Raw genomic sequence first — 25,363 nt, 5'->3', positions numbered from 1 at the left:
TAGAGAATATGAATACGTTTTGCAATTAGCCTTCTATGGAAGGTGGGGGAGATGTTGTCTAAATTTGAACCATCTGTCATACTCCATTCCAGGTTCCAAAGACTTCACAGTGAGCAAAAGGAAGTGGTTGATACTTCAAAAATTCGAAAAGAAGACTTTTTTTCTGTTTGATGGTTAGAAAGCATTCCTGCTCTGTGAAAGGATAATAAACTTTAAATACCCTTTGCACACCAATATTCTATATTAAAAATATGTCTAGACTTCCCCTGAAGAGAAAAAGTTAAAATTTTACATAATCGCCTTCTGCCTCTATAACTCAACTTCCCTTTGCAAAGTCTAGATCACGTAGGTCACGTAGCCTAAGAAAGTGGGGACTTGCAATACTAGGAACTGGAGTTTATCTTACTCACCCTTGTTGTGCTCTTCGCAGTTGCCCAGCCCCTGCAAACCTGCTTGATCATGCCTGTCCAGGACAGGCATCCCCCTCTCCATCTTGACTGCTATTCCCATGCATGGGAAACCCCTTTGCTTAAACCAGCCTATTAACAGCTAGTGTTGCCCTCTATAGTCTATCTATAAAAACTCTATACTCCCTTTGTTGTAGGAAGGGGGAGGCCCCCTACAGGGCCCCAAGAGCAGGCTCTTGTCTAACACTCGGAAATGAATTGTCCAAGGAGACACATGCTGACAAAGCAAGAGATTTTATTGGAAAGGGCACCCGGGTGGAGAGCAGTAGTTAAGGGAACCCAGAACTGCTCTGCCAAGTGGCTCACAGTCTCGGGTTTTATGGTGATGGGCTTAGTTTCCAGGTGGTCTTTGGTCAATCATTCTAATTCAGTCTTTCCTGGTGGTGCACTCATCGCTTAGCCAAGATGGATGCCATTGAGAGGGATTCTAGGAAGTGGACGGACACACGGTGTCTCCTTTTGACCTTTCCCAAACTCTTCCGGTTGGTGGTGGCTTATTAGTTCTGTATTCCTTATCAGGATCTCCTGTCATAAAACAACTCATGCAAATGGTTACTATGGTGCCTGGCCAGGGTGGGCAGTTTCAATCAGTGTGCTTCTCCTAACACCTTTGTTCTGGGCTCAGAGCTTGGAGTGTTAACTCCTTTGGGCCTGCCAGCATAATAAACCTGAGTTCTAACTCTCAGAGTGCGGGGCTTGGTTTCTCGAGTACTGGTTGCTGTAACACCCCTAACTAATTCAGATTTTATAACATGATACTAGCTAATGATTCAGGTTTACTAGAACCTTATAAATGATTAGTTTTTAAAAACAGAACTTTATGTACTATTATTCTTCAAAATATTTTATGGTGTATGAATTTATTCACTTTTATATATTCATAAAATGTTTATTATCCTATTATATCTGGAAATACAGGAATGAACAAGACAGAAAATTCCCCTGTTTTTGGGAACTTAGATTCTAGATGAGAGGTAACAGAAGAAAAACAAAGTCCTTCAGAAACAACATGCAGAAAAGTGAATGGATAGATGTATAGATTGATACACGTGCTTAGCTAGTTTTAAATGCTACATAAAGAGTATAATAGCAGCTGTGTAAGGATTGCTAACTAAGTATGTACTCATGTTTCCTGCAAAAGTTAATGTTTGACTTGAGACCTAAATAAACAGAGAAAGTGAAAGTCACTCAGTCATATCCAACTTTTTGTGACCCCATGGACTGTAGCCCACACTGTTCCTCTGTCCAAGGATTCTCCAGGCAAGAACACTGGAGTGGGTAGTCATTCTCTTCTCCTGGGGATCTTCCCAACCCAGGGATCGAACCCGGGTCTCCTGCATTGCAGGTGGATTCTTTACCATCTGAGACACAAAAACCACGTGAAAATACGGAGAGGACCTTTCTAGGTAAGTGAGCAGCAAGGGCAAAGACACTGTGGTGAAAAGGAGACCGACTTGTGGAGAAAAGCAAGACCATGGTGACCAGAAGATAGTGCCACGAAAGGGAAAATAGTGGCAGAAGCAAGAAGGTACAGGGGAGCCTGAAGACTCTTGCAGGCTTTTGAAAGAAATTTAGGGTTTATTTCAAGCACATTTAAAGTTATTAAGAAGATTTTCAGGAAGGAAGTATGTAATACTTCTTCTTTCTTTTTAAAAGAAACTTTTGGCTTCTGTGTAGCAAGTAGATTGGAAGGAGGTGAGAGCCAGAACAAGGCTTATTAGGCCACCATGCAGACATGTAAAAATAAAAATAAGCTCCCCAAATGAATATTAGACCAGTTGTTAACAAGAACTATCATAATACTGTCTTCGTAGAATGAACAAATATTTATTGATCAATTAAGTGTCTGGGACTGAAGCCAAGCTCCTTGCTCTTTCCGTGAATTGTGCTCTTTTTATTTGGCTCCCAGGTAATGAAATTATAAGCACTATGTACACTCATGTTTTGGAAGACTTAAGGTGGAGAGCTGCTGCCCTGTGAGGGGACTTATTTCAAAATAGGAACATGTATCTCTCCAACAGATAGCTGTTTAACTGAGAGGAAATCCATGGATACAGAGGAGATGGAAGAGGTTGGTGGAAAACAAAGCAGACACTCACGGGTTATGGTCCCTTTAGCCCCCTGATGCTAACAATGCTTATGTTGCTCTAATTATTTAGCCTCAAGGCAGCTTCTATGTCCTGTCATAACATTGCCTCCAGGTTCTCTGTACCTCTTCTAATGGCTCTATGCTGACTGGTTGGCTTTGAGCTTCACAGCAGGCTTAATCTAGTGCTTCTTGCCAGAGCAATGGTTTTCAAGTTCTAGCATGTGTCAATATCACCTGCAGGTTTGTTAAAACACAGACTACTGGACTCCACCCCTAGAATTTCTGGTTCAGCAGGTGGGTCCCAGGAACCAACATTTCTGTGCATTTCCGGGTGATACTGATGCCCGAGGTCTAGAAATCATGCTTTGAGAATCTCTAGCCTTTAGACATAGAATATACGTGAGGAACGAAAGAGAGATTGACAGTGATTAGAGAAAACCCCTGTTTACAGCACCTGTGCAATAGATACATATAAGATAAAACCGAAGTAACTTGAACCTCAAAGGTATCTTAAGTGGGGAAAATGGCAAAAGGAGGAATTACAGCTGAGAGAATGGAAAACAGGGAAGAATGGTTTTACTCTTTGCTTGAGGGTGGTAGCAGAGTTGAGAGCTTAGGGTTCTAGAATAACTGCATGGAATCAAACTGCATGTGACTTTGAATTTCAAACGTTAGGATCGTCTCTCTCTTTCCTCTGGCCCAGTAGTTCTCAACCTTTGCTATTCATTGGAACAGTTTTTTTTCCAAAGACTTTTTATTTTGTACTGAGGTATAGCCAATTAGCAATGTTATGATAGTTGCAGCGATAGTTTCAGGTGAAGAGCTAAGAGACTCAGCCTTATATATATATGTATCTATTCTTCCCCAAATTCCCCTCACATTTAGGCTGCGGGGTAACACTGAGCAGAGTCCCTGCACTATATAGTAAATCTTTGTTGGTTATCCGTTTTAAATATAGCAGTGTGTACCTGTCCATCCCAAACTCCCTAACTATCTCTTCCCCACACCCTTTCCCCTAGCAGCCATAAGTACCACATCTTTTTTTATCCATTCCTTTGTCTGTGGACATCTAGTTTGCTTTTGGAAAATACTGATGCTTGGGTTCCATGCACAGAAATTATGATTTAACATGTTGAGGATGTAACCTGAGCATTAGAATATTAAAGTGCTTTCCAGGTCATTGTGCAGCCAGTGTTCCAGCTTCTGCCTCTTTCTGTTTGCATTCAGTGGCTGTCTTTACTCCGGTCCGATTCCTCATTTCCCAATGTGGAACAAGGTTGGCTCAGTCCTACTATTATTATTCGTTACTGTCAGCCTAAGAACAGGAAGAAACAGCCAGGAAGAGGAACTCAGGTACAACTGGACCAGCTGGATCAGAAGTGGCTCTCAGTTAGTGGCTCTAGAAAGTAAGATATTTTTAGATATTGGAGGAGAGGTCACTTAAAAAAAAAAAAAACTTTACATAATTAACTGTTTAAATTATCATTTTATAAAAAATGATAGCAGCTTATGCTGTATAACACAGGGAGCCCAGGCCAGTGCAATGTGATGACCTAGAGGGGTTGGATGGGAGAAGTGGGAGGGAGACTCAAGAGAGAAGATATATATATGTATATGTATACATATATATATATATGTATTGTTATATTTGTTGTTTAGTCACTAAGTTGTGTCCAACTCTGCTGCCCTATGGACTACAGCATGCCAGGCTTCCCTGTCCTTCACTATTTCCTGGAGTTTGTGAAAACTCATCTCCATTGAGTTGGTGATGCTATCTAAACATCTCATCCTCTGCCATCCTCTTCTCTTGCCCTCAATCTTTCCCAGCATCAGGGCCTTTTCCAATGAGTCAGCTCTTCACATCAGGTAGCCAAAGTATAGGAGCTTCAACTTCAGCATCAGCCCTTCCAATGAATATTCAGGACTGGTTTCCTTTAAGATTGACTGATTTGATCTCCTTGCTGTCCAAGGGACTTTCATGAGTTTCTCTAGCACCACAGTTTGAAAGCATCAATTCTTAGGCACTCAGCCTTCTTTATGGTTCAACTCTCACATCCATACATGACTACTGGAAAAACCATAGCTTTGACTATACAGACATTTGTTGGCAAAGTGATATCTCTGCTTTTATACTTATGGCTGATTTCTGTTTAGTTGCTCAGTCGTGTCTGACTCTTTGTGACCATGTCCATGGGATTTTTCAGGCAAGAATACTAGAGTAGGTTGCCATTTCCTCCTCCAGGGTGTCTTCCTGACCCAGAGATTGAACCCATCTCTTCTGTGTCTCCTGCATTGCAGGTAGATTTTTACCCACTGAGCTATCACATTGTTATATGGCAAAAACCATCACAACATTATAAAGCAATTACACTCCAATTAATTTTTTTAAAATGATAGCAGCTTAGAATTCTTTTAAAAGTAATTATTTTCTTGTCTTCAGTTCAGTTCAGTCGCTCAGTTGTGTCCGACTCTTTGCAACCCCATGAATCGCAACACGCCAGGCCTCCCTGTCCATCACGAACTCGCGGAGTCTATTCAAACTCATGTCCATCAAGTCGGTGATGCCATCCAGCCATCTCATCCTCTGTCGTCCCCTTCTCCTCCTATCCCCAATCCCTCCCAGCATAAGGATCTTTTCTAATGAGTGTCAACTCTTCACATTAGGTAGTATTGGAGTTTCAGCTTCAACATCAGTCCTTCCAATGAACACCAAGGACTGATCTCCTTTAGGATGGACAGGTTGGAACTCCTTGCAGTCCAAGGGACTCTCAAGAGTCCTCTCCAACACCACAGCTCAAAAGCATCAATTTTTTGGTGCTCAGCTTTCTTCACAGTACAACTCTCACATCCATACATGACCACTGGAAAAACCATAGCCTTGACTAGACGGACCTTTGTTGGCAAAGTAATGTCTCTGCTTTTTAATATGCTATCTAGGTTGGTTATAACTTTCCTTCCAAGGGGTAAACGTCTTTTAATTTCATATCTGCAGTGATTTTGGAGCCCCCAAAAACAAAGTCTGACAGTTTCCACTGTTTCCCCATCTATTTGCCATGAAGTGATGGGACCGGATGCCATGATCATAGTTTTTTTAATGTTGGGTTTTAAGCCAACTTTTCACTGTCCTCTTTCATTTTCATCAAGAGGCTTTTTAGTTCCTCTTCACTTTCTGCCTTAAGGGTAGTGCCTTAAGGATAGATGGCACTATCTGAAGTTATTGATGTTCTCCCATCAATCTTGATCCCAGCTTGTGCTTCCTCCAGCCCAGCGTTTCTCATGATGTACTCTGCATTTAAGTTAAATAACCAAGGTGACAATATACAGCCTTGACGTACTCCTTTTCCTATTTGGAACCAATCTGTTGTTCCATGTCCAGTTCTAACTGTTGCTTCCTGACCTGCATATAGGTTTCTCAAGGGGCAGGTCAGGTGGTCTGGTATTCTCATCTCTTGAAGAATTTTCCACAGTTTATTGTGATCCACACAGTCAAAGGTTTTGGCATAGTCAATAACACAGAAATAGATGTTTTTCTGGAACTCCCTTGCTTTTTCGATGGCCCAGCAGATGTTGGCAATTTGATCTCTGGTTCCTCTGCCTTTTCTAAAACCAGCTTGAACATATGCAAGTTCGTGGTTCATGTATTGCTGAAGCCTGACTTGGAGAATTTTGAGCATTACTTTACTAGCATGTGAGATGAGTGCAATTGTGCAGCAGTTTGAGCATTCTTTGGCATTGCCTTTCTTTGGGATTGGAATAAAAACTGACTTTTTCCAGTCGTGTGGCCACTGCTGAGTTTTCCAAATTTGCTGGCATAGTGAGTGGTGATCACACCATCATGATTATCTGGGTCGTGAAGATCTTTTTTGTATAGTTCTTCTGTGTATTCTTGCCACCTCTTCTTAATATCTTCTGCTTCTGTTAGGTCCATACCATTTCTGTCCTTTATTGAGCCCATCTTTGCATGAAATGTTCCCTTGGTATCTCTAGTTTTCTCAAAGATATCTCTAGTCTTTCCCATTCTGTTGTTTTCCTCTATTTCTTTGCATTGATCACTGAGGAAGGTTTTCTTATCTCTCCTTGCTATTCTTTGGAACTCTGCATTCAAATGGGAATATCTTTCCTTTTCTCCTTTGCTTTTCACTTCCCTTCTTTTCACAGCTATTTGTAAGGCATCCTCAGACAGCCATTTTGCTTTTTCACATTTCTTTTTCTTTGAGATGGTCTTGATTCCTGTCTCCTGTAAAATGTCATGAACCTCCATCCATAGTTCATCAGGCACTCTGTCTATCAGATCTAGTCCCTTAAATCTATTTCTCACTTCCACTGTATAGTCATAAGGGATTTCATTTAGGTCATACCTGAATGGTCTAGTGGTTTTCCCTACTTTCTTTAATTTAAGTCTGAATTTGGCAATAAGGAGTTCATGATCTGAGCCACAGTCAGCTCCTTGTCTTGTTTTTGCTGACTGTATAGAGCTTCTCCATCTTTGGCTTCAAAGAATATAATCAATCTGATTTCAGTGTTGACCATCTGGTAATGTCCATGTGTAGAGTCTTCTCTTGTGTTGCTAGAAGAGGGTGTTTGCTATGACCAGTGCGGTCTCTTGGCAAAACTCTGTTAGTCTTTGCCCTGCTTCATTCTGTACTCCAAGGCCAAATCTGCCTGTTACTCCAGGTGTTTCTTGAATTTCCTACTTTTGCATTCCAGTCCCCTATAATGAAAAGGACATCTTTTTTGGGTGTTAGTTCTAAAAAGTCTTGTAGGTCTTCATAGAACCGTTCAACTTCAGCTTCTTCAGCATTACTGGTGGCGGCATAGGCTTGGATTACTGTGATATTGAATGGTTTGCCTTGAAAATGAACAGAGATCATTCTGTCATTTTTGAGATTGCATCCAAGTACTGCATTTCAGACTCTTTTGTTTACCATGATGGCTACTCCATTTCTTCTAAGGGATTCTTGGCCACAGTGGTAGATATAATGGTCATCTGAGTTAAATTCACCCATTCCTGTCCATTTTAGTTTCTGGTCTCAACATAGGTCATTTAAAATTTTTTTTCAATTGCAGTAGAGGCCCTGTTTTCAGGTGGGTTCTTAACTTGTTGTAATAGAAAACGTTTAGTTTTTGTTTCCCCCATGTTATCACTTTTTCTAGCAACCCATTTGTAACATTTATATTTTGTTAGTGTATCCTTGTCAGATTTCAGGCAACCTGAGAGATGGAAGGAAGGGGATAACAGGGAATCATTAAGACCTGGAAGCCCTCGTGGACTCAGGCTGTGGTTAGGGTTCTTGCTAGAAATACACCAGAGAATGTAGGGTGAGTCATTGCTAAGCTAAAACATGTTAGCTAGATAACCATCAGAAGGATTTCCTGTTTGCCTCTGTGGGATGCAAATGAGAATTCATCTTTTTGTCTTATTTTACCCATTTATATCGCAAGTGACTCCATAGATGGCACGTCAGTTAGCCCTCTATCAGAATGCTCTTGCCCTGTTCATCCAAATACAGAAGGAAAGATGGGCCCTAGGATCATCCTTGATTGAGTCACTCTTAATGGATGAGTTTGACACATGAAAATTTGCTCTTGAGTGGAGAAAATTGCCAGGCCTCCCCCATGGGGAACCTGGATTGGGAAAGACTGCTTTGTGCCTTTCTGCTGGGTCCTGCAGTCCCCAGAGGTTAGGAGTGGGGGACAGAAGAGCACAGTTCGTTACAAAAAGACAGAGTCAATGCCAAATTCAGGGATGCAGCTTTCTGAGCCCCACAGAGTACCACGTCATTAAGATTGAGATCACACAGATTTCTCTGTCCAACATGCCTCAGAAATGCATCAGATTTACTGATCTATCCTGGAAAAATGTGATGATTTAGACTGCTATTGACTTTTAAAATGAGATTCATATGCCTTATCAGTTTTAAAGTATACAGATAGTTTTTAGTATTTTCATCAAGTTGTGCAAGTTTCAGCACTATAATTCCAAAATATTTTCATCACCCTCTATAAAACTCCCATTCTCTCTCCCTTACACTGCCAGGAAACCACTAATATACTTTCTGTCTCTATGGATTTGCCTAGTGTGGAAATGTCATATACATAGAATTATTCAATCTGTAGCCTTTTGTAACTTTTGTAACTGGCTTCTTTGGCTTAATTGGAATGTTTTCAAGGATCATCCATATTGCAGCATGTATGAGTATTTCATTCCTTTTTATGGCTAAGTAATAATCCATTGAAGGATATACCACATTTTATTTATGAATCAGTTGATGAATACTTTGCTACCATTTTTTGGCTATTATGTGTAATGTTGCCATGAATATTTTGCACACATTTTGTGTGTTTTTCTTTCTCTTGGGCATACACTAGAAGTGGAATCACAAGAGTATATGGTTACTCTAAGTTTAAATTTTTGGGGGAACTCAGACTATTTTCCAAAGTGGCTGTACACTTTCACATTCCACTAGCAATGTATGAGAGCTCTAGTTTCTCCACATCCTTGCCAACCCTGGTCGCTACTGTGTGTTTTAGATTATAACCATCCTAGTATATGTGGAAGTGGCAGTCAAGTGTGATTTTGATGGCATTCCATTAATGACAGATGATGTTGAACTTGTTGGCCATTTATGTATCTTTAGAGAAATGTCCACTTAAATTCTTTGTTTTGTTTTTAAATTGAGTTCTTTTTATTGTTGAGTTGTAAGTGTTCTTTATATATTCTGGGTGCAGGTACCTTGTAATATCTGCAAACATTTTCTCTCATCCTGTGGCTTGTACTCTCAATTTCTAGGTGGTATTATTTGCAACACAAAGTTGTTTTCTTTTTTTTTTTTTCACTTTTGATGTAGTCCCTTTTTTCCTCCTCTCTTCCTTTGTCACTTGTGATCTTGATGTTGTATCTAAGAATCTACTTTCTAACCCAAAGTCATGAAGATTTACTTCAATTTTTTGTCTAGGAGTTTTGCTTTCACTTGACATATGAGTATATGATCTGCTTTAAGTTAATTTTCAATGTATAGTGTGAGTTAGAGATCACCTTCATTCTTTTTGCTGAATATCTATCTACTACAAATGTATTGATTTATACCTGGGTCCTTTGCATTTCTGTATAATTTTTAGGATTAGTTTGTCAATTAATGCAAAAATGGAACTGAAATTTTAATAATTCTTTGCTTTTTCTCTTTGCTTCCATATCTCTCTGATGCTTTGAAAATGATTTTTTTGTAATGTAGCCAACATTTCCTAATTTTCACCATGAGGGCTTTGTCTTGCTTTGATCTACTACATCCTTCTTAAAAGTAAAAGTTCTCAGCTTATTTTTGTGGCTATACTGGTATCTCTCATGTACAATGATCTTGATATAGGAGTGTTTGCATTTAAAATATAAAAATGCCCTATATTTCAGTCATGTGTCTTCATGTGTCTCTTCTACATTTACTTCTTGTAGAGAAGCCTTTTTTTAACTGCTTTTTCCCAACAGATATAACCATGAATGACATTTCTTCTTCTCATTTACACATATGATTTAATCATTTTTCATTTTTGCTAGTTTTGGGGTCATAAAATCCCTATCTTTCTGACTATCAGAAGTAATCAGTTTTTTCTCGATAGGAAAAAGAAGTTAGAGGAAATGAAGTTTTGAAAGGGGAGCAGTTGCTAGTTTCAGGTTCTGAATGTTATTCTCATTCTGAGAGTAAGATTTCTTAAGCCTTAGGTTTCCTTCTATTCTCCCCACCATGAAAGAACTGCAATTCAACGGCAATCTTTGCATTACAATGGCACCCCACTCCAGTACTCTTGCCTGGAAAATCCCATGGATGGAGGAGCCTAGTAGTCTGCAGTCCATGGGGTACCTAAGAGTTGGACACGACTGAGCAACTTCACTTTGACTTTTCATTTTCATGCATTGGGGAAGGAAATGGTAACCCACTCCAGTGTTCTTGCCTGGAGAATCCCAGGGATGGGGGAGCCTGGAGGGCTACCATCTATGGGGTCACACAGAGTCGGACACGACTGAAGCGACTTAGCAACAGCAGCAGCATTTACAGAGCTGTCCTTGAGTCCTTCCATCCATATGATCACCCTCAAACATATTTTTCAAACATAGTTTTAAATAGGCTAAATTCTGGAAAACTCTACAGAAGGAACAATCTCACATTTATTTTCTACAGTTCTTTTATTTAAGCTTCCCTTTTGAATTCAAGTATTTTCCCCACAATCCCCCTGATAAAATCAAATATAGTTAATATGTTTAAACAGTAGGCTTGTTAAATTATCAAATTACTTTTAAACTTATTCACTTAATGGTTTGTTGACACATACATGCTTTATTTCAACAAATGTTTATTGAGTTCTAGACCCCGAGATACTTGTGACTCAAAGATGAATAAAATTTAGATCATGCCTGTGAGGAGTTAAAAATTTAGTGGGAGTGGGGAGAAATAGACAAAAAACATACAATTTTAAAATAATTTAGTGAAGTCAATGATAGTACAAGGTGTTGTGGATCACTGATGAAGGATAGGAGTTGTTGTTGTTGTTCAGTCACTTAGTTGTGTCTGACTCTTTGCAACCTCACGGACTGCAGTAAGCTAGGTTTCCCTGTCCTTCACTATCTCCTGGAGTTTGTTCAAATTCATATCCATTGAGTCATCCCATCCTCTGCAGCCCCTTTCTCCTCCTGCCTTCAATCTTTCCCAGCATCAGGGTCTTCTCAAATGAGCTGGCTCTTCGCATCAGGTGGCCAAAGTATTGGAGCTTCAGCTTCAGCATCAGTCTTTTCAATGAATATTCAGAGTTGATTTCCTTTAGGATTGACTAGTTTGATCTCCTTGCAGTCCAAGGGACTCTGAAGAGTTTTTTCCAACACCACAGTTCAAAACCATCAATTCCTCGGTGCTCAGCCTTCTTTGACTACTAGAAAAATCATAGCTTTGACTATAGGGCAATTTTAAAATAATTCAGTAAAGTCAGTGTTAGTACAAGGTGTTGTGGATCACTGAAGAAGGACCGGAGTACTAAGGTGAAAAGAGAACCATGAGGCATTAAGGCCTTGGAAGGAAAGGAAGGTAGAAGCAAGAAAGGATCAGAATATTATTGGAGGTAAAACTTAAGGGGAAGTAGATTCTGTTATGATTGGATACCTGGTGAAAGCTCAGTCATGGTAAAAAGGAAGATCATCCCTTATTTTTTCACCTACTTCACAAAACTGTCTTGGAACCATTCAGTAGTCAGGTTTCTCTTTTTCTCTGACCAAACCTTTCCCAATTCATGGGGCTTCCTTGGTAGCTCAGTTGGTAAAGAATCCACCTGCAATGTAGGAGGCCCTGGTTCGATTCCTGGGTCAAGAAGATCCACTGGGGAAGGGATAGGCTACCCATTCCAGCATTCTTGGGATTCCCTTGTGGCTCAGCTGGTAAAGAATCTGCCTACAATGCTGGAGACCTGGGTTCGATCCCTATGTTGGAAAGATCCCCTGGAGAAGGGAAAGGGAAAGTCACTCCAGTATTCTGGTCTGGAGAATTCCATGGACCGTATAGTCCATGGGGTCATACAGAGTTAGACACAACTGAGTGACTTTCACTTTCACTTTCCCAGTTCAGTTACAAATTCTCTGATACAGAAGATTCCTTGTCTGGGCAACGCATAGCTTATAATTAGCAACCAATTATTGTACTCAAAAAGAAGGAAGGAGGGATGACACTGCACTTCACTGAAGACCTCTAATCTTACCTTCTCAGTGAGTTTTATTTCCTTTCTGCCACTAGAGGGAATTGTCAACATTTTTTTTTCTTCCTATCACCAGAAGAAATCGTCCTAAAGAAAAGGCCCTGCCCCCATACAGCTGGAGCCTATTTCTCCTGGAGAATTTTCAGCATGAATCACTGTTCCTACTTCATCCAGCTGGGTTCTTGAAACATAAAGTAGCATCTTAACAATGGAAGAAATATCACCAAATAACATAGCTCCATTTTAACTGTTCTCGTTATTTTCTCTTTTCAGTCCTTAGAAACCAAGTCTTATTGTAGCTGCACCCTCTGTGTATGCACACTGACACTCACACATGCATATACATACACACTCCATGTTGCAGGCTTGCAAGTAGGTATTTTCTCACTTTGTGCTTTAATCTCTTCTCAAATACAAGACTGAGAACTCTGAGGGAAAGAATGCACATTTTCTTCCCCAGGTATTCTTGCTTAAAATGAACACACTTAAAAATATGTCATCCTAAGTTTTAAGAGGGAAGTCAAGATGGCCGAGGGGTCTAAGGCACTGCATTCAGGTCTCAGTCTCCCCTGAAGGTGTGGGTTTGAATACCACTTTTGACAATAATGTGTTAGGGTTTACCGGGTCATGCAGTGGTAAAGAACCCACATGCCAATGTAGGAGACACAGGAGATGGAGATTCAATCCTTGGGTTGGGAAGATCTTCTGGAGCAGGAAGTGGCAACCTATTCCAATATGATTGCCTGGAAAATTCCTACAGTCTATGGGCCTCTCAAAGAGTGGGACATGACTGAGCATGAGCATACACAATTTCAAGAATGTATTAGGGTTCTCTAGAGAAACAAAACCATTAGGAGGGGTGTGTGTGTGTGTGTATGTAAAATAAATGGCTTATGTGATTAGGAAGGCTGAGAAGACCCAAGAACTATAGTCAATAAGCTGGGGACCCAAGAGAGCCAAGGTGTAAGTTTCAATCTAAAAACTGGTAGGCTCAAGACCCAAGGAAAGCTGTGCTTCAGTTTGAGTCCAAAGGGTGGGAAAGACATGTTCCAGCTCAAAGCAGTCATGTAGGAATTCCCCAGGCCTGTGTTAGGGTCAGTCTTTTTGTCTTATTTAGGCCTTCAAGTTATTGAATGAGTGACATCCTCATTAGGGAGGGAAATATGCTTTACTGAGTCTACTGATTAAAATGTTAATTTCATAAAAAACACCCTCACAGACACACCCAGAATAATGTTTGACCTGTTATCTGGTTACCACCCACTCCAAGCTGATACATAAAATTAACCATCATAGAGAATTCAATTCCAATTCAATTCCTGTGCTGTATCTGGGGCAGTATTTGCAAGAAGGATAGAAACAGAAATGATCTTTCTCAAGCAAAGGGATCCCTATTGTTTGAAAGTGAGTTTGGATATCTGGACACTTTCCCCAACTCTAGCATCATCAAGCCTTCCAGGGTCAGTAGTAGTTATTCTCCTTTCAGTATATTAGGTTGGGCTCAATGAGACATCACAGCCCCAGCAGAACTGTTGGGTGACCAGATGTCTCAGGGCAAGGCAAACTTGGAGTACCAACCCTGTAAAATAGATATTTCCAAATATGTGTTTTAGAAGTGACTGTCTTAGAGGCAAACTACAGAAGATGTCTCCCTACTTTGTGAGATCTGTTTTGTATTATAAGGAACATCTAGTCACTTTACATATAATGTAATTCTTATTGTTCAGTTGCTAAGTCATGTCTAACTCTTTGCAACCTGATAGACTGCAGCATACCAGGCTTCCCTGTCCTTCACTATCTCCTGGAGTTTGTTCAAAGTCGTGTCCATTGAGTCGATGATGCCATCCAGCCATCTCAATAAACATAAATTAAGCAATGAGGACCCCTACCTTGGTAGAAAATAGGAATTTAAATGGTGGTAACCAAAAAAGATCATATTGGTGGTATGTCAACATCACTAGGGGGGTTTCCTCCTGACTCAGATGGTAAAGAATCTGCCTGCAATGTTGAAAGCTTTGATTCCGGGGTCTAGAAGATTCCCTGGAGAAGGGAATGGCAACCTACTCTAGTATTCTTGCCTGGAGAATCCCATGGACAGAGGAGTATGGCCAGCTACAGTCTGTGGGGTCTCAAAGAGTTGGACACAACTGAGCAACTAACACTTTCAACATCACTAGAGACCTGAAGGAAGTGAAAAGTCAGAAAAGTCAACTTGTTTACCCTTTTCCTACCATTAATGAAAATTTGCTATTTGCTAGACACAGGTCTAAGTTTACATGCATTATTTTAATCTTAAATACCACCCTATGAAGTAACTAATAATACCACCCCATTCAGGCTGGATGAAGCACAGGCTAGAATCAAGATTGCTGGGAGAAATATCAATAACTCAGATATGCAAATGACACCGCCCTTATGGCAGAAAGCAAAGAGGAACTAAAGATCCTCTTGATGAAAATGAAAGAGGAGACTGAAAAAGCTGGCTTAAAATTCAACATTAAAAAACTAAGATCATGGCATTCAGTCCCATCATTTCATGGCAAATAGATGGGGACATGATAGAAACTGTGACAGACTTTATTTTCTTGGGCTCCAAAATCACCACAGATGGTGACTACAGCCATGAAATTAAAAGACGCTCGCTCCTTGGAAGAAAAGCTATGACCAATCTAGAAAGTATATTAAAAAGCAGAGACATTACTTTGCCAACAAAGGTCCATCTAGCCAAAGCTATGGTTTTTCTAGTAGTCATGTATGGATGTGAGAATTGGACTATAAACAAAGCTGAGCATTGAAGAATTGATGTTTTTGAACTGTGATGTTGGAGAAGACATTGAGGGTCCCTTGGACAGCAAGGAGATCAAACCAGTCAATCCTAAAGGAAATCAGTCCTGAATATTCATTGGAAGGACTGATGCTGAAGCTGAAACTCCAATACTTTGGCCACCTGATATGAAGAACTGACTCATTTCAAAAGACCCTGATGCTGGGAAAGATTGAAGGCAGGAGAAGGGGACAACAGAGGATGAGATGTTTAGATGGCATCACTGACTCAATGGACATGAGTTTGAGCAAGCTCCGGGAGTTGGTGATGGACAAGGAAGTCTGGCATGCTGCAATCCATGGGGTTGCAAAGAGTTGGACACAACTGAGTGACTGAACTGAACTGATGAAGTAAGTACTATATGTCCCTTGGGACTGAACTTAACTATATTAAGGTAACTTAGGCAAGTTTTCACAGCTAGTAATGTGAAGACCTGAGATCTGAACTCAATTTTCCTGACCACAATACCTATGTTTCTATCTCTCTGATATACTGCCTTCTATTTATAAACAAATTTCTAGACCTAAATCAAAGGGATCTCTGACTGTACTGCCAAAGTGCTCCCAACAGAATCCCTTTGGCAAGGCATTTCCTTTACTCCAATGGGTAGAGACAGAGGATGGGAAAATCAGGCCAGTATTTCCAGTGTTGGTCCATCCTATAACTTGTTAGACTCAGACTTGGCCTATGATATGGTCAAAACAATCAGTGGCTTAAATTTCCAGGCCTCAGTTTTCTAATCCATAGACTAGGCTTAATGATTACCACAAACTGGATTGCTGTTAGGTGCGACCTAGAGACTGTATGTAAAATTCTAGGACCGCTCCTTACTCTGCTGTCGTGTGCCCCCAAATATACACTCCTTCAGGCAAGCTGCAAAAGATAATCTCCAAGTAGTTTGTATAGAATTCTCATGGTACCCAATCAAAATTCAGATTTCTGAGTCAATTAAAGTAGAATACAGTACAGAGCTTCCTAAAAAAATTGAAAAATAGAACTACCATATAATCCAGCAATTCTACTCTTGGATATATAGCCTAAAGAAATAAAAACACCAATTCAAATATGTACATCCACCCCAATGATCACAGCAGCTTTATTTATATTTGTTAAGATGTGTGTGTTAGTTCATTTTACAGTTTGGTGGTGATTTTTTTTTTTTTTAAAGATCTAGTTCTCAAGTTTTTTCCATCATTTCTCAAGATGGAAATTCTTAAGTTTGAGGGTATCATTATTGTCTATTATTGTTGGTTTCATTTTGCAGTGCCCTGAATCTTCACATGCAAAATCAAATTTATCTTGTCTAAAAATGGAATTCTTGAAAACCTAACAGTTGGCAGCTTGCCTCCATTTCTAATATCTGAGATCACCTTAGTATATTGCAGCACGATTGGAATCCATACCTTTGGAGTCTCAAGCAGAAAAACATAACTTACCATTCTGCATATTAATCTTAAATTTAGCTATTATTAAGCAAGAAAAATAAGTGTCAGCAATTAGAGTCTTAGAGCTACATATGGGGTTGCCAGTGTTCCAGATAAAGTGGAAATTTACAGAATCAGTTTTTCTTAATGTTTACAAGAACTTCTGATTATTTTGACCTTATTTCTTGATAATCTTTTCCTCTCTCTTGCTCTGTTTTCTTTATATGACCTAGAATTGAGAATTGGGCTTTTTAGTAGGTTATTCTGCTAGGAATCTATAAAGAAATCTATATTTGCTGGTGGGCAGGGATGGCTAGGTAGCACTATACGTCTTTGACCTGATTGAGTTACTGTACATTGATCTGGTGAATGTCTGGTGCCTCCAGAGTAGAATGAATTTCTAATAGGGATACAAGTTAGGGGGAGTCCTTGATCAGGACCCAGATGCAGAGGTGTCAGGCTGGACTAAGAGTCCTGAATTGATAAGTGTCTTCACTCAGGTTCCCAAAAGCAGACACTGAGACAGGTTTTTATGAAGGCAATTTATTGGAGATGTGCTCTCAGGAGAAGAGAAGTGGGATGCATGTATGGTCAGCCCACCAGGCTCCTCTATCCATGGGATTCTTCAGGTAAGAATAGTGGAGTGGGTTTCCATGCCCTCCTCCAGGAAATTTCCCCACTCAGGGATCAATCCCTCATCTCCTGCAAAGAGCAGGGAAAGAAAGTAAGGATCTGATCTCACTTGGAATTAGCTTCAGTCTTTGTCCCACAAGGAGTTCTAGAGCATGAATTATACCACAGTTTAGTTGCACTTTGAGGCAAGGGAGCCAGAACTGTATAGTCCCTGTCTGTCAGTTACTGGTGTCGGACTGTCTTGGGGAAGGAATGGCTTCTCTCAGAGGAATGCTCCTTCTCTGGAGAAGGAGCAGCTGGGTACCCTTAGTGGTGATGCTCAATGCTACTGGGGGATGGATGTGCCCACTCAGTGCAGGGGATGTGGGCAGGCTGGCAGCAGCATCCACTGCAGTAAGAAATGTCTTTCTCTTCTCACCCTATCTTAAGAACTTGAAAAAATGCAAGTCGGTTCCTTTGCTTTTATTTAAGGAATTAAAATGATGCTCAATATAAATGAGTGTCTACATTGTCAGCCAGAGAAAGCCTTAGCTTTCAGCTGCAGTTGAAATCTTGATTTGTTAGACATTTGTGGTTGTGCAAATTTAAGAAATCCCAAAGTTGTAATTTAGGTGGATAACCACAAAGCAACAGCAGCAATTAGTTATATACACAAAAAGCTTTTCTTCATCACCTCCCACCTCTACCAGTACCAATTTTTCCATATAATATTCAACTTTAACCTACAAATCCACTCTTTTCACTTATAATTATTCATTTTCTCACTCAGATGAGCCACATATTGTTGTCCACATATTGTTCTATTGTCACAGAATAGAACAGCTGTGTATTCAACTGCCCATCAAAGTGGAGACTATCTCTCGCCTTTAGTCCAACATTGCCATGAAAGAAACAATGCAGTGACTCTTTTTTTTACAGTTTTTGAGAGAAGAAATGAAATTTTAGGTTTTCTATATAAATAACCCCATTTTAAACGTTAGAATAAATTCATATTTAAAATACTGTGGAGGCCTACTCTGTAGCGGTCAACATAGCCTCAAGTCTTGTGAAAGTCTGTCTGCTTGCACACTGCTATAAGATTTTAATCTCATAGGATGAAAAATAAGAGTCTTATTTACCTTTGTATCATATCCAAGAGGGAGTTTTGCATTTAATACTCAAATAGTTATTAAATGATTTGTTGAAAAATTGTGGAGACTTAGCATTTACCAACATTTAGGAAGACTGACAATTAATCTAGAATCATTGTGCTAAAACTGCAAACACAGAGATAAAAGATAGCATTCTTATCCTCCAGCAGCTCACAGTATATCTGACTGGATAAAGAGATATGGAGAAGATAGTGACAGTCTGTGGGGGTGGAAATAAAACAAAAAAAAGTGAACAGTTTCAAGATCTTTGAGAGGAGCAAATACAGTAACACCTAATTGATTAAAGTAAATTTATCAAGAGGAGCTAATAGCAGAACAAAGTTTTGAATGACAAGTTGTAGTCAGCCTATCAGTGTACATAATGGCAAAAAAGAAAGGCTTTCAAAGCAGAAGAAACAGTATATACAAAGCTATGAAACAGTGATAGTTCAGAAAGCTGCACCTTTGGCTAGTACATAGAGTGAAGGATGAAAAGATAGGAGAGAAAACATCAGAGGTAAATAAATAGCCATTTGGGGCTGGGAAGTGAGACTCACATGTCATGCTAGGAAGTTTGGCTTATAGCAAGACAGTGATGGAAAACTGCTGAAAAATCAAAAAAGGAAGAGGGTAGTGTATTTTTCAGGAAGGCATATGAGTAGCTGCAGTATGGCCTCAGCCTCATCCCCAACTAAGGCCTGCTAAGAGCAGTACCTCCTGGCCCTCTATATAGCTGGGTTCATAAAAATGACACATCTGTCCTTGCAAAATCAAGTATTTCCAGTTATCCAACATCCATCACATGACCTTTGATGAGGCCAAGGGGCCTCAATGAAACAAGAACTTGTCATGGCATCACACTCACTTCACCACAGTGAGCTGAGTTGTGGTTATTGCTAATTGGAAGCAGAGAGGGGAAAAGGACAATTGTGAAATTTTTTGGAAGCAATGCCTCTGGCAACCTGGTATCCTTGGAAATGTCTAGGATACCCTTGTAGTAAATTGAATAACTGGGGAATAAAGCTGAAAGAAAAGCACTTCTACTACCTTACATCTTATTTTTTTTTTAAAAGCAACTAAAAATGAGATAAAGACTTGAATGTAAGACCGAGAAGCACAAAACTCTTAGAAGAAAATATAATGGAATAAGCTCCTTCATAAGTGCATAAATAAAGAAGAGATGGCAAGAAAACACAGAACAACTATACAAAAAAGATCTTAAGGACCCAGGCAACCACTGTGGTGTGGTCACTCGCCTAGAGCCAGACATCCTGGAGTGTGAAGTCAAGTGGACCTTAGGAAGCATTACTACAAACAAAGCTAGGGGAGGTGATGGAATTCAGGCTGAGCTATTTCAAATCCCAAAAGATGATACTATTAAAGTGCTTTATTCTATACATCAGCAAATTTGAAAAACTCAGCAGCAGCCACAGAACTGGAAAAGGTCAGCTTTCATTCCAGTCCCAAAGAAAGGCAGTGCCAAACAACATCCAAACTACCAGACAAATGCATTTGTTTTGCATGCTAATAAGGTTATGCTCAATACCCTTCAACCTGGGTTCAGCAATATGTGAATAAAGAACCTCCAGATGTACAAGCTGGATTTAGAAAAGGCAGAGAAACCAACCAGAGATCAAATTGCCAACATTTGGTGGATCATAGGGAAAGCAAAGGAGTTCCAGTAAAACATCTACTTCTGCTTCATTGACTATGCTAAAGCCTTGGACTGTGTGGAGAACAACAAACTGTACAATTCTTAAAAAGAGAGGAATACCAGACCACTGTATCTGTCTCCTGAGAAACCTATATGTGGGTCAAGAAGCAACAATTAGAACCAGACATGAAACACTGCACTGGTTCAAAATTGGGAAAGGAGTATGACAAGGCTATATATTGTCACCGTGTTTATTTAGCTTATATGCAGAGTACATCATGCAAAATGTCAAGCTAGATGAATCATAACCTGGAATCAAGATTGCCAGGAGAATATCAACAACCTCAGATAAGCAGATGATACCACTCTAATGGCAGAAAATGAAGAGGAACTAAAGAACCTCTTGATGAGGGTGAAAGAGGAGAGTGAAAAAGCTGGCTTAAAACTCAACATTCAAAAACTTAAGATCATGGCATTCAGTCCCATCACTTAATGGCAAATAGAAAGGGGAAAAGTGTAAACAATGACAAGCTTTATTTTCTTGAGCTCCAAAATCACTGTGGACAGTGACTGCTGCCTTGAAATTAAAAGATGCTTGTGCCTTGGAAGGAAAGCTATGACAAACCTAGACAGCAAATTAAAAAGCAAAGATATCACTCTGCCAACAAATGTCCATTTTAAAAAAAAAGCATAGAAAGCTATGGTTTCTCCAGCAGTCATGTACGGATGTGAGACTTGGACCATAAAAAAGGCTGAGCACCAAAGAACTGACGCTTTCAAATTGTGGTGCCAGAGAAGACTCTTCAGAGCCCCTTCGACTACAAGGAGATCAAACCTGTCAATACTAAAGGAAATCAACCCTTAATATTCATTGGAAAGACTGATGCTGAAGCTGAAGCTCCAATACTTTGCCCACATGATTCGAAGAGCCAACTCATTGGAAAGAGCCTGATGCTGGGAAAGATTGAAGGCAAAAGGAGAAGGGGGTGGCAGAGAATGAGATGGTTAGATAGCATCACTGACTCAATGGACATGAGTCTGAGCAAACTCTGGGAGATAGTGAAGAACAGGGAAGTCTGGCATGCTACAGTTCATGGAGTCACAAAGAATCAGACACAGCAACTGAACCCACACACAAACTCCTTGATAGCAGTCTTGGCAATGATTATTTAGATTTAATACCAAAAGCAAATGCAACAAAAACAAGCAAGTGGAACTACATCAAACTAAAAAGCCTCTGGACAGCAAAGGAAACTATCAGCAATATAAAAAGGCACCCTATGGGACTGGGAAAATATTTGAAAATCATGTATCTGATAAGGAATTAATATATAAAATATATAATGAACTCAACTCAATTGAAAGATTAAACAATCTGATTAAAAAATGAACAGAGGAACCAAATAAACATTTTTCTAAAAGAGGACACGTGAAAAGATGGGAAACACTACTAATAAACAGAGAAATACAAATCAAAAGCCCAATGAGATGTCACTGCATACCTGTTAGAATGGCTATCATGAAAGACAAGAAATAGCAAATGTTGTAAGGATGTGGAGGAATAAGAGACAGTTGTGCATTGTTGGTGAGAATGTAAATTGGTGCAGCTACTATGTTTAATAGTGTGGAGACCCCTCAAAAAATTAAAAATAAAGCTACCATACAATTCAACAATTCCACTTCTAGGGTATATTTCCAAAGAAAATGAAATCACTATCTATAAAAGATTTCTGTACCCCCCCATTCATTGCAGTATTGTGTACAATAGTTAAGACATGGAAACAAGTATCCATCAACAGATAAATGGATAAAGAAAACAGATAAATATATTTCTACACATACATACAGATACAATGGAATACTATTCAGCCATAAAAAGAAGGAAATTCTGCCATTTGTGACAACATGGATGGAACCTGAGAGCATTATGCTAAGTGAAATAAGTCAGAGAAAGACAAAAACTTACATGTGGAATCTGAAAAAATAAAAGCACTCTTCTCTTAAATCAAAGATCTCCAGCCACTTGAAAATTGTAAACTGTTGACTCAAGGACCAGAGGCAGATTTAACTGCCCACAAACTGTTGCCTGCAATATGTGAAAGCAATTTTTAAAAATAATTGCCATTAAAAGACTGGCAAGTTAATGTTAGAATCCTCTATGTCTCTTGTAAATAATGCTACTGTGAACACTGGGGTGCATATGTCTTTTTGAATTAGTGTTTTAATTTTTTTTCTGATTAAATAGCCAGGAGTGGAATTCCTAGATGATTTGCCAGAGAGGAGAGAAGGGAAGAGATAAAAATAGGTGAAGGGGAAAAAAAAATAGGTGAAGGGACTTGAGATAAAAATTACCAGTTATAAAATAAATGTCACAGGATTATAAAGTCATGGAGAATATAGTCAGTATTTTATAACTACTTTCTATGGTGTGTAATCTATAAAAATATTGAATCACAATGTTGTCTACCTGAAGTTAATATAATGTTGTAAGTCAACTATATTTCATTTAGAATAGTAATCTCCATGTCTGGTTTATGTTAAAAATCCTGAACTATCTGGAAATACTAGGCCCATTTTAGTATTTTAATTAATTGCTTGCCATACTTAAAACACCACTTCAGCCATGAAGCTTAGTGTTCATACAGAAGTTAGAGAACACATCCTGGGTAACAGAGACACTGGCATGATTCATTTGTTTTGTGCATGCCTTTACAAAAAGAAAAATGTGTGTAAGTCATATAGCAAGCCAAGAAAACTGAAGTTCTAATCTTAGAGCATGCATGCTAAGTTGTTTCAGTCATGTCTAACTCTTGGCAAGCTCCTGGACTGTAGCCCACCAGGATTCTCTCTCCATAGGATTCTCCAGGCAAAAATACTGGACTGATTTGCCATTCCCTCCTCCAGGGAGTCTCTCTGACCCAGGGATTGAACCCATGTCTCTTACGTCTCCTCGTTGGCAGGCAGGTTCTTTACCACTAGCGCCGCCGAGTTGCTCATAACCTACAATGTCATTGGGATGAGAAGATTTGCCTTCCTAAATTCAGCTTTCCTATACGTAACTCTTTGTGTGTTAACTTTTTTTTTTTTTTTTGGTGATATACACTATGTTTTAGAGTCAATTTGAATTAGCAACCAAACAAGGTAAAACTTCACCTTTAAAAAAAAAATCAAAGATGGCTACATAATTATTTCCAAGCTAATGTGTACCTGAGACAACCAAATACAATTTAAGGCATTAATGGGAATATAGGAATTAGGAGGAGGAGCCAAGATGGCAGAGGAATAGGATGGGGAGACTTTCTCCCCTACAAATTCATCAAAAGATCATTTGGACACTGAGCAAACTCCACAAAAGAAGTTCTGAACACTAGCAGAGGACATCAGGCACCCAGAAAAGCAGCCCATTGTCCTCGAAAGGAGGTAGGACAAAATACAAAAGACAAAGAGACAAAAGAGTTAGGGACGGAGACCCGTCCCGGAAGGAGGTCCTAATAGAGGAAGTTTCCAAACACCGGGAATATAGGAATTATGTTGGTACCTTCCCAAAATTAACACATAGTCAACTGAGAAAGGGCATAACTTGCCATCAAGGATTAATTTATGACTAAAGGACATGATGTTGTGAAATGTAGCTTGTATTAAGTAAGAAAAGTTTTCCTGGAATCAGACTTGTTTATGAATGACAATTTTATATGAGCATGTCAGTTTGAGCAGAAATGACGTGTACTAGTCAGGAATGACCATTTGGAAATGGAAATCTAACTGCACATAATATTTCTTATCATTTTGAAGATATAACTAAGAAACTACAGGAAAAGTTTTATGAAAAAGTCAAATCACTTGGTTTTTTTTTTTTTTTAATTGAAGCTGATGGTAACACACATTTGAATAATACCATCTTATTTTTGTACAGGCTTCCCAGGTGGCAAAGTGGTGAAGAATCTGCCTGTCGATGCAGGAGACTCGGGTTTGATCTCTGGGTCAGTAAGATCTCCTGGAGTAGGAAATGATAAAATGGCAACCCATTCCAGTATTCTTGCCTGGGAAATCCCAGGGACAGAGGAGCCTGGTGGGATCACAGTCAGACACAATTAAGTACACACGCACACACACACATCTTATTTTTGTGGTATAGATGAATGCTAAATAACTTTTGGAAGAGGTCCAGAAGAGACACATCTCAGAAATGACTTCTTTATGTGTTGAGAATAGTCTTGAAAGATTTAATGAAGACTACCAAGAAGTACTAAGTGTGACTTGAAATAGTACTCTTATGAGTATAGTTGATACTTGGTATTAATCTTAAATTACAGTGAAACTTAAATTCAGGTAACATTATTTTACAGAGGCTTGGAACTCAAATCTGCCTACTACATCTTCTCACAGAAATCATTTTGTGCTAGGAATTTAAAATCTCACCCACTGTGGATGTGGTGGTTGTTCTAGGAACTGGACATGTCACTGTGCTGGAGCCATAGACAATGCAATACTTGACTTACAGAACATAATGTCTGTAGAATGACAAATTAGGTGGCCTGGGCATTCATTACATAGTGCTAAAAACATGTTTGACTTCTTGGAGGGAAAAAAAAGACCTGACTTATTCTTGGTATTCAAATGGAAATTCTAGATTAAAAAAAAAATGTATGGGTGAGGTTAGAGCTCCCTTTTGAGCTCACAAGTATATGGTAGCAAAGAAAACTTTAGCTAGTCAGTTTAAGGTTCCTTCCCTCTTTCAGCAGACATGTAGCTCAGTCCTGAAACTTATATAGAGACAGACATCAAGTTGCAAGGAAACATCATTTGTCCCACAGGTTTCTATTGTGATTCCATGATTCAGCCTGGTCCTCAGTTCTTAGTCCATTCAAGTGTCTGTTGAACTGTCACTTCCTCTTATGTAAAGGCTGGCAAATTTCCTCACATGTTCTGGGCCCCCTTGTGAGTCATGTTTCTGCCAACAGATTGTCCTAAGAACTATAGTGTTCTCTTGCCTTGATCCACCACTTCTTAAGTCCTGTTCTCTGGCTCTGCTTCTTTTCCTGCAAGGTGTCGATTCTCTCTACTCCCCTAAATCTGTCAGGGGCCTTGCCATCTCTCTGGGACTCTTCCCAGAAGACAGAGTATCAGACCTCTCTCTCTGGGGTCTATCCACTTGTTGTAATTGTTTAGTCACTCAGTCATGTCTGACTCTTTGCAACTCCATGGACTGTAGCCCACCAGGATCCTCTGTCTATGGGATTTTCCAGACAAGAATACTGGAGTGAGTTGTCATTTCCTTCTCTAGAGGATCTTCCCTACCCAGGAATTGGACCAGCATCTCCTGCATTGGCAAGCGGATTCTTTACTGCTGAGCCACCAGGGAAGCCCACCCCACTTATTTATTCTCATCATATTTGTTCTTTCTCTACATCAG

The 25,363-nt window shown here is 39.5% G+C and overlaps 1 long non-coding RNA gene across 1 annotated transcript in view; it reads left to right on the top strand.

Moving 5' to 3' along the window:
* Positions 1 to 1,689: 1,689 nt before the first annotated feature.
* Positions 1,690 to 25,363, top strand: part of LOC139037500 (uncharacterized) — a 152,413-nt gene continuing 128,739 nt past the window's right edge. The window contains exon 1 of the long non-coding RNA XR_011490363.1: positions 1,690 to 1,873. This is a non-coding gene — a long non-coding RNA (uncharacterized lncRNA). The remainder of the gene's footprint in view (positions 1,874 to 25,363) is intronic.

The sequence above is a fragment of the Odocoileus virginianus genome, chromosome 11 (assembly GCF_023699985.2).
Source record: "Odocoileus virginianus isolate 20LAN1187 ecotype Illinois chromosome 11, Ovbor_1.2, whole genome shotgun sequence".
Taxonomy (NCBI): domain Eukaryota; kingdom Metazoa; phylum Chordata; class Mammalia; order Artiodactyla; family Cervidae; genus Odocoileus; species Odocoileus virginianus.
The sequence above is the reverse complement of the archived record's forward strand: the minus strand, read 5'-3'. Positions and strand labels throughout refer to the sequence as shown.